The 13031-nt window shown below is 43.3% G+C and overlaps 1 protein-coding gene across 1 annotated transcript in view; it reads right to left on the bottom strand.

Annotated features, from left to right (window-relative positions):
* The window catches only part of LOC120929493 (retinol dehydrogenase 7-like), a 37463-nt gene extending 27244 nt beyond the window's left edge, over positions 1–10219 (bottom strand). Inside the window, exon 1 of the mRNA XM_040340976.1 lies at positions 10116–10219. The gene's annotated coding sequence lies outside the window, so the exon portion shown is untranslated. The remainder of the gene's footprint in view (positions 1–10115) is intronic.
* Between the last annotated feature and the right edge of the window lie 2812 nt (positions 10220–13031).

Here is a 13031-nt window from a genome sequence, read left to right as displayed (position 1 = left end):
GTGCAGAGGGGGGAGTGAGGAGAGCGAGAATGCAGAGGGGGGAGTGAGGAGAGAGAGAGTGTGTTCAGGGGGGGGGGGAGAGAGAGCTCAGAGGGGGGAGTGAGAAGAGAGTGACGGAGTGCAGAGAGGGGAGTGAGGAGAGAGTGTGAGTGTGTGGAGTAGCAGCAGCAGCACTAAAAATGAACTCCTGAAATATTAACGCTTTATGCTTTGTAATAAGCACAATTGAAAGGCAAAACTAGGGATGTTGAGACTACATGCAAGGCAGAGATTAGCAAGAACAACAAATGTAATGAAAAAGAGGAGAATAAAGATTAAACGTACAAAAACTACAAGACCATCATTATCAATACAATACGGTAAAAAACCTTTAGCCTTTACTTTAAAGTGGTACTAAAGCTTTGTGGCTTTTAAAAAAAATAAAAAATAACAAACATGTCATACTTACCTCCACTGTGCAATTAGTTTTGCACAGAGCGGCCCCGAACGTCCTCTTCTGGGGTCCCATGGCGGCTTTCGCGGCTCCTCACTGCAAGAGCTAACCCCCTTTGGGTAGCTCTCTCCCGAGGGGGTTATCTTGCGTGCGCGCTCCTGTGTGATACAGTCCGCGGCCATAGCTGCATAGAATGCATTAAAGCGGCGCTCCACCCTAAAGTGGAATTCGGCAGGGACTGACCGAATTTCGATCCATGTATGGAAAAGCTGGTTGTACACACAGGCCCAGATTCTCAAAGGGCTTACGATGGCGCAACGCCATGTGCGCCGTCGTAAGTCCTAATCTGGGCCGTCGTATCTATGCGACTGATTCTTAGAATCAGTTACGCATAGATATCCATTAGATCCGACAGGTGTAAGGCTCTTACGCCGTCGGATCTTAACTGCAATTTTTTTTTGCCCGCTAGGTGGCGCCTCCGTCGTTTTCCCCGTCGAGTATGCTAGTTAGCTAGATATGCGAATTCCCGAACGTACGCGCGGCCGACGCAGTAAAGTTACGACGTTTACATTAGGATTTTCCGGCGTAAAGTTGCCCCTGCTATATGAGGGGCAACCAATGTTAAGTATGGCTGTCGTTCCCGCGTCTAAATTTAAAAATTTACGTCGTTTGCGTAAGTCGTCCATGAATGGGGCTGGACGCCATTTACGTTCACGTCGAAACCAATGACGTCCTTGCGACGTCATTTGGAGCAATGCACCCTGGGAAATTTTACGGACGGCGCATGCGCAGTATGTTCGGCGCGGGAACGTGCTTAATTTAAATGCTACACGCCCCCTACCCGCCTATTTTGAATTAGGCGGGCTTGCGCCGGGTGATTTACGCTACGCCGCCGCAACTTTACAGGCAAGTTCTTTGTGAATAAAGCACTTGCCTGAAAAATTTGCGGCGGCGTAACGTAAATGAGATACGTTACACCCGCCCTAAGTTACGCCATTCGACGAGAATCTGGGCCACAGTGTACAACCAGCCTGTAGGTAGCCTCCTCACATACAGAGTTAACTGTGACATATAGTAGTCTTGCTGGCTGAGAGGAGAAGTGGGACTACAAATGTATCATACTCACTTTCTCATGCAGAAATGTCATGTTATATGCAAATTTTCAATGTTTGGTGAAATCCAATTGAGGCTGTAGCAGTTCTCTGAACTTGTCTCCATCAGCCATCTTTGTGAAGTCCCATACTCTGATTGGGAAAAACAAGGGCCCAGATTCAGGTAGATCCGCGCAATATTTGCGTGGTCAAAGGGCAAAGAATTTCCTCTGCGCCCACGCAAATATTTTGATTTGCCCGCGATTCACGGAGCAGTAGCTCCGTAAATTGCGCGGGCGCTATGATAATTTGCCCTGCGTAAGGGCGCCTAATGTAAATGATCCCGCCGGGGGCGGGAATCATTTAAATTAGGCGCGCTCCCGCGCCGAGCGAACAGCGCATGCTCCGTCGGGAAACTTTCCCGACGTGCATTGCGGCAAATGACGTCGCAAGGACGTCATTTGCTTCTAAGTGAACGTGAATGGCGTCCAGCGCCATTCACGAATCACTTACGTAAACGACGTGAAATTCAAATTTCACGAGCGGGAAGGGTGGCTATACTTTAGCATTGGCTGCGCCTACTATGAGTAGGAGCAGCCTTATGCTAAAGTCGCCGTACGGAAACTCCGTACCTTGCGTGCGCAGGGCCCGCGCAACTTTTATGAATCGGTGGTAGTATGCAATTTGCATACTATACGCCGATCACAATGGCCGCGCCCCCTAGCGGCCAACGCAAGAATGCAGCCTGAGATATGAAGGCATAAGGAGGCTTATGTCTGTCATATCCTAGGCTGCAGTCCGCGTAGCGATGTTCCTGAATCAGGGGCATTCGCTACGCGGGAGCAAAACAGCTATTGCGCCGCGCAACCTATGGTTGCGCGGGCGCAATAGCTTCTTGAATCTGGGCCAAGTTCTCTTAAGATTTTTTCCACCACTTTTCCGTTTTTTTTTTTTTTAACCACTACACTACCGGCCACCATCAATTGACGGTGGCACAATAGATCTATTGTTCTGACAGGACGTCATATGACGTCCTCGTCTTTCACAGCCACTAGGGGGCGGGTAAACACAGAGCTCCACGTCCTGTCAGGGAGAGGAGACCGATGCTGTGTCCCTTGTACATAGGGACACAGATCGGTCACCTCCCCCAGTCAGTCCCCCTCCACACACAGTAAGAATCACTCCCAGGTTACACATTTAACCCCTTCCTCGCCCCCTAGAGTTAACCCCTGCACTGCCAGTCACATTTATACAGTAATCAGTGCATATTTATAGCATTGTTCGTTGTATAAATGTGAATGGTCCCAAAAATGTGTCAAAAGTGTCCGATGCGTCCGACATAATGCCGCAGTACTAATAGAAATCAAAGATCGCCGCCATTACTAGTAAAAAAAATATTAAAAAAAGATCATTACGTCCCCTATTTTGTAGACGCTATAACTTTTGAACAAACCAGTCACTATACGTTTATTGCGATTTTTTTTTTAACCAAAAATAGGAGAATACGTATCGGCCTAAACTGAAAACTAAATGGGGATATTTGAAGAAAAGGAAGAGTACCCCTAGGGGCTTTGTGTTGCAGCTGATAATTATTGAGTCAAAATATGAAAAAATAATGTAATTTATTAATAACAAATAAATAACAGGATGGGAACACCCATCTGATACATATAGGAAACATGGACTCAAAAAGTGTCATTCGAACATTGGAGTACAATGGGTAAATATAAATAGAACAATATATTGGTTTAACTTATGCGCAAAGACCCCGACGCGTTTCGACCCTTTTGCTGGTGTGGGTCTTCTTCAGGGGGAAGAAAGTTTGCAGGCATAAGTTCTATAAAAGAGATATATATATGTACATAATGAGATTTGTTAGAAAAACAAAAAACAAACAAACATATGAGTATTAAGCTATTAAAAATACAGTCATTATTGCAGACATTGAAAAAGTATATAGTTACCAAGGTGAATGTCCAGAGCCAGAACCGGTAGCCAGACACAGACCAGGCCGCCATGACGGGGAATTCCCAGGGGACACTCAGGATGAAGGGAGAGGTCAAGATTGCAAAATAGACCAGGTGGTGGGATGGGTGGAACAACCCCCAAGCCCGCGAGGGATCGCAACCCCGGACCCCGCATTGGGCCGGAGGGTGGGGGAGGGGGGAAAGGGCAGGGCAAGAGAAACGGAAGGAAGGCCAGGCCCGGCGGAGCGAGGAACCAGCCAAACAAAGAGGATATAATGAAACCTGGGGGGAGAAAAAAGAAACCCCCATGATGTAAATATTTGCATCCTAAGTGGTAATACAAACAGAGTGTCTACAGGGAGGAAAGGTGAAGGTGAATGATATGTGTATGGACAGATAGTGGGGAAAGCTAATGTGTGTGAAAGAACAGATGAGTGAAAAAGGAAGGATGTGAATGCAAAAAAAAAAGACGCGTGAGAGGCAAATGAAAAATGAATGTGAATGTGAGATGGACCTAAGAGAGGACAATATTGAGTGAATAAGGTGTGAGGAAAAGAATAAAAATAATAATAAATATAAATATAAATAAAAATAAATATAAATATAAATATAAGAATAAAAATAAAAAAAGGTGTGTGTGCATGAATGTGAAAAGGAAAATCAAGTGAATATCAGTGTACAATGCAAGAATAGCCGGTATGTGTAGGGGGGGCATAAGTGTTGAGTGTGTATCATAACAAGGTGAGATGGTGTGGGAAGGGAAAAGGACAAAGTGAAATAATAAAAAAAAAAAAAAAAAAAAGAAAGGAAAAAGCAAAAAGAACGAAACAAAGGAGGGGGGAAGGGGAGAACGGGAGGGGATGTTTACCTGGACTATCTAGATGCATAGGGTGAACCACTAGGCGGCAAGGTTTTATCTGTATCTTACAGATAAAACCTTGCCGCCTAGTGGTTCACCCTATGCATCTAGATAGTCCAGGTAAACATCCCCTCCCGTTCTCCCCTTCCCCCCTCCTTTGTTTCGTTCTTTTTGCTTTTTCCTTTCTTTTTTTTTTTTTCTTTTTTTTCTTTTTTATTATTTCACTTTGTCCTTTTCCCTTCCCACACCATCTCACCTTGTTATGATACACACTCAACACTTATGCCCCCCCTACACATACCGGCTATTCTTGCATTGTACACTGATATTCACTTGATTTTCCTTTTCACATTCATGCACACACACCTTTTTTTATTTTTATTCTTATATTTATATTTATATTTATATTTATTTTTATTTATATTTATATTTATTATTATTTTTATTCTTTTCCTCACACCTTATTCACTCAATATTGTCCTCTCTTAGGTCCATCTCACATTCACATTCATTTTTCATTTGCCTCTCACGCATCTTTTTTTTTTGCATTCACATCCTTCCTTTTTCACTCATCTGTTCTTTCACACACATTAGCTTTCCCCACTATCTGTCCATACACATATCATTCACCTTCACCTTTCCTCCCTGTAGACACTCTGTTTATATTACCACTTAGGATGCAAATATTTACATCATGGGGTTTTTTTTTTTCTCCCCCCAGGTTTCATTATATCCTCTTTGTTTGGCTGGTTCCTCGCTCCGCCGGGCCTGGCCTTCCTTCCGTTTCTCTTGCCCTGCCCTGGACATTCACCTTGGTAACTATATACTTTTTCAATGTCTGCAATAATGACTGTATTTTTAATAGCTTAATACTCATATGTTTGTTTGTTTTTTGTTTTTCTAACAAATCTCATTATGTACATATATATATCTCTTTTATAGAACTTATGCCTGCAAACTTTCTTCCCCCTGAAGAAGACCCACACCAGCAAAAGGGTCGAAACGCGTCGGGGTCTTTGCGCATAAGTTAAACCAATATATTGTTCTATTTAAATTTACCCATTGTACTCCAATGTTCGAATGACACTTTTTGAGTCCATGTTTCCTATATGTATCAGATGGGTGTTCCCATCCTGTTATTTATTTGTTATTAATAAATTACATTATTTTTTCATATTTTGATTCAATAATTATCAGCTGCAACACAAAGCCCCTAGGGGTACTCTTCCTTTTCTTCAAAAATCTATTCAGGGGTGTGCAGCACCTTTTATCCACAATATGTATCGCCATTCCTTTGCTAAAAATGGGGATATTTATTATAGCAAAAAGTAAAAAATATTGTGTTTTTTTTTCAAAATTGGCGCTATTTTTGTTTATAGCACAAAAAAGAAAAACCGCAGAGGTGATCAAATACCACCAAAAGAAAGCTCTATTTGTGGGAAAAAAAGCACGCAAATTTTGTTTGGGAGCCACGTCACACGACCGCACAATTGTCAGTTAAAGCGACGCAGTGCCGGAAGCTGAAATTTTGCCTGGACAGGAAGGGGGTATATGTGCTCAGTAAGCAATTTGTTAAAGCCGTGGTGTGTGAACACACTCAGATTCCACCCGGTGCAAAAAAAGGTGCATACATACTGACCAGCAAGGCTAAGGCACACCTCAGGCCTTGGTAGTTAGGGTGTCGCATTCCTCAGTGAAGACTCTGACTACAATAGCAGCATGTATAAGGGCAACCAACTACCTTCAATCTCTTTTATTAACACATTTATTCTGTATATACAGGTCATTCTCAAAAAATTTGCATATTGTGATAAAGTTCATTATTTTCTGTAATGTACTGATAAACATTAGACTTTCATATATTTTAGATTCATTACACACAACTGAAGTAGTTCAAGCCTTTTATTGTTTTTAATATTGATGATTTTGGCATACAGCTCATGAAAACCCAAAATTCCTATCTCAGAAAATTAGCATATTTCATCCGACCAATAAAAGAAAAGTGTTTTTAATAAAAAAAAGTCAACCTTCAAATAATTATGTTCAGTTATGCACTCAATACTTGGTCGGGAATCCTTTTGCAGAAATGACTGCTTCAATGCGGCATGGCATGGAGGCAATCAGCCTGTGGCACTGCTGAGGTGTTATGGAGGCCCAGGATGCTTCGGTAGCGGTCTTAAGCTCATCCAGAGTGTTGGGTCTTGCGTCTCTCAACTTTCTCTTCCCAATATCCCCCAGATTCTCTATGGGGTTCAGGTCAGGAGAGTTGGCAGGCCAATTGAGCACAGTAATACCATGGTCAGTAAACCATTTACCAGTGGTTTTGGCACTGTGAGCAGGTGCCAGGTCGTGCTGAAAAATGAAATCTTCATCTCCATAAAGCTTTTCAGCAGATGGAAGCATGAAGTGCTCCAAAATCTCCTGATAGCTAGCTGCATTCACCCTGCCCTTGATAAAACACAGTGGACCAACACCAGCAGCTGACATGGCACCCCAGACCATCACTGACTGTGGGTACTTGACACTGGACTTCAGGCATTTTGGCATTTCCCTCTCCCCAGTCTTCCTCCAGACTCTGGCACCTTGATTACCGAATGACATGCAAAATTTGCTTTCATCCGAAAAAAGTACTTTGGACCACTGAGCAACAGTCCAGTGTTGCTTCTCTGTAGCCCAGGTCAGGCGCTTCTGCCGCTGTTTCTGGTTCAAAAGTGGCTTGACCTGGGGAATGCGGCACCTGTAGCCCATTTCCTGCACAAGCCTGTACACGGTGGCTCTGGATGTTTCTACTCCAGACTCAGTCCACTCCTTCCGCAGGTCCCCCAAGGTCTGGAATCGGTCCTTCTCCACAATCTTCCTTAGGGTCCGGTCACATCTTCTCGTTGTGCAGCGTTTTCTGCCACACTTTTTCCTTCCCACAGACTTCCCACTGAGGTGCCTTGATACAGCACTCTGGGAACAGCCTATTCATTCAGAAATTTCTTTCTGTGTCTTACCCTCTTGCTTGATGGTGTCAATGATGGCCTTCTGGACAGCAGTCAGGTCGGCAGTCTTACCCATGATTGCGGTTTGGAGTAATGAACCAGGCTGGGAGTTTTTAAAAGCCTCAGGAATCTTTTGCAGGTGTTTAGAGTTAATTAGTTGATTCAGATGATTAGGTTAAGAGCTTGTTTAGAGAACCTTTTCATGATATGCTAATTTTTTGAGATAGGAATTTGGGGTTTTCATGAGCTGTATGCCAAAATCATCAATATTAAAACAATAAAAAGGCTTGAACTACTTCAGTTGTGTGTAATGAATCTAAAATATATGACAGTCTAATGTTTATCAGTGCATTACAGAAAATAATGAACTTTATCACAATATGCAAATTTTTTGAGAATGACCTGTATATATATATATTGCAGTATTGACTAGAAAACCATACACAAGACTAATTTTAGGTATACCAGTGGTAAGGGGAATACTGTGCTAATGAGAAAATAAAATAATAAAAATTTAAAAATAGCTAATAAAAGCCAAGCTGTGACACATACAAAACATGTGAAACCATGCAAAAACAAAATATAAAAGGATAGAAAGTCACGCTAAATATAATGAATGAAAACCCTGTGATGGCAAACAAAACACAGGGGTGTGTATCTCAAGATACAAAAACCCTTTCTGGTATCAGTGATTAGTCTAAATGAATCAGATGTGATTATTAAACTTGTATAAATGAATTGTGGTATCTGAATAGATCAAATGAAACATATAAACCACACTTAGTGAACATAATGTGAATCCTGAAGGTTCAAAAAACTATCAAAATTGGGAAACAAAAAATAATAATAATGATATACGTAAGTAAGTATGACAACAGTGCAGCAAGTGTGAATTACCAAAAATTAGTAAAGATCATACACATAAATACATGAGTGCTCCCTGAATTTTTTTGTTATAAAATTGAATACAGTTCAATGAAAATAAGATGTGAAAAAAGCAGGGGTCAAGTCCTGGGAAAACTCACCCAAGATTCCCCACACCCCCACCTCAAAAATAAAAAAGTGCGTATGTGTGTATGTATATATATATATATATAGCTGGATTCACGTAGGGCGGCGTATGTTTTAGCCGGCGTAGCATATCGTATCGTATTTACGCTATGCCGCCGTAAGTTAGAGAGGCAAGTGCTGTATTCACAAAGCACTTGCGTCCTAATTACGGCGGCGTAGCGTAAATGGGCCAGCATAAGCCCGCCTAATTCAAATTGTGTTGAGGTGGGCGTGTTTTATGTAAATAAACCCCACGTAAATGACGTTTTGAACGAACGGCGCATGCGCCCTCCGTGGACGTATCCCAGTGCGCATGCTCCAAATTACGCCGCAAGGACTTATTGGTTTCGACGTGAACGTAAATTACGTCCAGCCCCATTCACGGATGACTTACGCAAACAACGTAAAAATTTCTAAATTCGACGCGGGAACGACGTCCATACTTAACATTGGCTAGGCCAGCTATTTGTTGGACTAACTTTACGCCTGAAAACGCCTTAAGTAAACGGCGTAACTTTACTGCGACGGCAAGCGTACGTTCGTGAATCTCGCTGATTTACGCATTCTAGGCGTAAATCAGCGTTCACGCTCCTAGCAGCCGGCATAAATAGAAAGCTAAGATACGACGGCGCAAGCCGTCGTATCTTAGCTAGATTTAAGTGTATCTCATTTTGAGAATACACTTAAAGATACGACGGCTTAGATTCAGAGTTACGACGGCGTATATACTGATACGCCGGCTTAACTCTTTGTTTTAACAAATAAACTGCAACATTTATTGTAAAGTGCCAGTTTACGAGGACACATCTAAAATTCACATGCATTAAACAAATAAATATAGCACAGATGTAACAACAAAATACTAACAAAAAAAACACCACGCTGTGTGATAATGGTTCCCTCGCAGGGTATTTCTAAAACAAGTTGCAACGACTGGGGGCCCCTTCTGCACTATATTTCTATGCAGGCTGTCCTGGGCTCCAGATAGGAACTGGGGTACTTCACATGGTCCATCTGGCCGAAACCAGATGGACCCCGTTCTCTGGGAGACCTGCCAAAACAGACCAACCCAAGTAATAGGTGGGGCTCCCCCGAAGAGAGACCCTGAGAGAGGGCGAACTAAGCCAGAAGGCCATGTCCTCCCCCTCCCAAGACTTTCAGGGCAGGCCCGAGGACCTACACATACTCATCAAACATGACAAAACGTGTACACCATTCAACAAAGAAAAACAAAAAACTAACAAACACGACAAACACACAAATAAAAGTGGGGAGAAGGATAGTGGAGAAGTGCAATAGGTGCCATTGTGCGTTACAATGGCTGGCTTTTTGGCCAGGAATAAAAAAATCCTCTGGTCCTAGCCAAAAGACTCTGCCCTAGAGGCAGGTGCGGAAAAAAGTGTGATGGTGCAGTGACCTTGGTGCCATAACTCAAAGTGACCCTCACTCACAGTGAGATTACGGCACTCCTGGACTGCCACTCCAGGGGCACATACACCACAGGCTTCTTTCAGGTCCTCACCTTCTTCCAGACCAGTGTAGTCCCATCCCTACCAGAAAGGCATCAGAAATTATATATTTTTTTTAAGTGCAGTGATGAACTGTAATGCTGCCCGTGCCCCGCTGTGTAGCTGATGAGGGTGGGCTCGGTACAACAGGGCTGGTTGTACTGCCCTATCAGCAGCACTGCCCTAAAGTATTATGAGGTATAAAAGGAAAAAGTTGAATTACCTTAATATACTTCTCTGCACTGGCTGTCAGCGTCTGTGCACACTTCTCCAGTAAATCCGAATAATAAGAGCAAAAGTGATTTACTGAACTAAAGTGGTGAAACTTGTTGTGCAAGTGTCATTACCTAGCAGCCATAACAAGTAAACCAACAATAGAAGCATGTATGAGGGAAGCCAACTACCTTCAATCTCTTTTATTAACACATTTATTCTGTATATATAGCAGTATTGACTAGGAAACCATACACTTTAGACTAATTGTAGGCAGTGCTTTAAGTGGGCCAAAAGAGGTGCCGGTACTCTATTAGGCGCCGGTGCTCCCCCCCCAATACTGAACATGAAAATATATATATTTTACAAACCCTCTCTTAGACAAAACCTAACATTTGATTTTGCTGCTAAAATTACATAAACCAGCTGATGATGTCAGAAACTAAAAAAAGAGAAGATAAAATGGGCACAAAGCATGACAAGGGACAGACACCACAGAAAATAGATAGAATAATGGATGTTATTCATCAGTCTGAGCAGTCCATGTGCAAGCTTGCAACAATAATCATACAATGAACATATTCCTACTTTTCAAGACAAAACCGAGAAAATAAACATAAAAGGAAAATAACAGGGCAAGTCTGCATGGCTGTCTGAAACGAGCCATGATAAATTGCAGAGTTCCTAATCACTATAGGAGGAGACGCTGTGAGATGTCATTCCCCATCACCTCTTCATCCTTCTGGTGTAATACACAGGTACCATGCCATGTATATTACAATCCTGTGAGATGTCATTCCCCATCACCTCTCCATCCTTCTGGTGTAATACACAGGTGAGTCCATGCCATGTATATTACAATCCTAACCGTTGACATCTCACAGGATTGAGGCATTATACCTGTGTATTACACCAGAAGGATGAAGAGGTGATGGGGAATGACATCTCACAGCGTCTCCTCCTATAGAGATTAGGAACTCTGCAATTTATCATGGCTCGTTTCAGACAGCCATGCAGACTTGCCCTGTTATTTTCCTTTTATGTTTATTTTCTCGGTTTTGTCTTGAAAAGTAGGAAGATGTTCATTGTATGATTATTGTTGCAAGCTTGCACATGGACTGCTCAGACTGATGAATTACATCCATTATTCTATCTATTTTCTGTGGTGTCTATCCCTTGTCATGCTTTGTGCCCATTTTATCTTCTCTTTTTTTAGTTTCTGACATCATCAGCGGGTTTATGTAATTTTAGCAGAAAATGCACCAATATATTGCAAACCATAGCTGGTATGGTTTGCAATATATTGGTGCATTTTCTGCTAAAATTACATAAACCAGCTGATGATGTCAGAAACGAAAAAAAGAGAAGATAAAATGGGCACAAAGCATGACAAGGGACAGACACCACAGAAAATAGATAGGAGAAGTATAGAATATACATATCAGTCTGTGAGCAGCCATAGCAACAAAACATCACTCACCATTAGTACAGAATCTGTACTTCAGATCCAAAGCAAAGTCCGATGACTGATTTTTCACTTTGCTGCACCGTCCTAGGAGGGCCAGTCACCCGCTCACATCCACCACGCCGCACTGATCGCTCCTCACAGGCGCGCGGAAAGGAGTTGACGTCATCTAACGTGAGGTCAACTCCCTGCCTGCGCCTGCACGTACGGCTCAAGCCGTACTCTGCACACGGCCCGCCCCCCTCCACTAGCTGATGGCCGGCCCAGCCAATGACTATTATGGAGGAGACGGTGCGCGATGTAATTCGCCCAGCGGCCAGCCACTACAATGCTGTAGCTAGCTCTCCGCCCGGGGGCCGGATTAAAAGGTCCGTCGGGCCGTATCATCATATTCCTGGCCTGGGGCTGCGTTCCGGTACGGGAAACCCACGTACTGGGCCCACGGAGAGGTGCTGGTACTCTCCAGGGCCATTTTTGGAAGTGGCGGTACTGAGTACCGCCGCGTTCTGGCCCAGTTAAAGCACTGATTGTAGGTATATATTATGTTCAGTAGAGTATTATTAAAGCAGCAAAGACATAAAGCAATTAGACTTAAAGTGGAGCTCCATCCAAAAGGAGAAGCTCTGCTTATCTGCCCCCTACCTCATTTGGCACATTTCAAATGGGAGGGGGGAGTACCTGGTTTTGACAGGGGGGAGAGAGAGAGCGCGAGTGCAGAGGGGGTGAGGAGAGAGAGAGTGCAAACGGGGGAGAGAGAGAGAGTGCAGAGAGGGGAGTGAGGAGAGTGTGAAGCCTCATACACACGACCGGTTTTCTTGGCAAGAAAGCTGCTGGAAAAGCTTTTTGCAGTGAAAACCGTGCGTGTTTATGCTTTCTCGTCGAGAAAACTGCTGGGAATCCTGACAAGAAAAATAGAGAACTTGCTCTCTATTTTCTCGTCGGGATTCTGGGCAGAGTGTTTTCTGCCGAGAAAACTGTATGTCAGTATGCTTACCTATCCCCAGCTAAACCCACTGGGGCTGGATGAGACTTCAACGCATGCGCGGTAGCATACAAGGGTAGTATAGGGTGTAGCAAGATGGCGGCGACGGCATCGAATGTGACGAGCACCGGCTCGTCGTAGTAGATGACGTCACCGTGTTCTTGCCATTCAAAAGAACAGCGGTTCTTTTGAATGGCCGTCTGTATGCATGGCAAGCTTGCCAGGAATCCCATCAGGAAAACCAACGTTTTTTTCCTGACGGGATTCCAGGCCGTGTGTACAAGGCTTGAGTGTGTGGAGTAGCAGCAGCAGCACAAAAAATTAACTCCTGAAATGTTAACGCTTTATGCTTTGTAATAAGCACAATTGAAAGGCAAAGCCAGGGACGTTGACACTACATGCAAGGCAGAGATTAGCAAGAGCAAGAAATGTAATAAAAAGGGAATAAAGATTAAACATGCAAAAACTACAAGACCATC

This window comes from Rana temporaria, chromosome 2 (genome assembly GCF_905171775.1).
Source record: "Rana temporaria chromosome 2, aRanTem1.1, whole genome shotgun sequence".
In the NCBI taxonomy this organism is placed as follows: Eukaryota; Metazoa; Chordata; class Amphibia; order Anura; family Ranidae; genus Rana; species Rana temporaria.
Note: the sequence above shows the minus strand (reverse complement) of the source record. Positions and strands in the feature narration are given on the sequence as shown.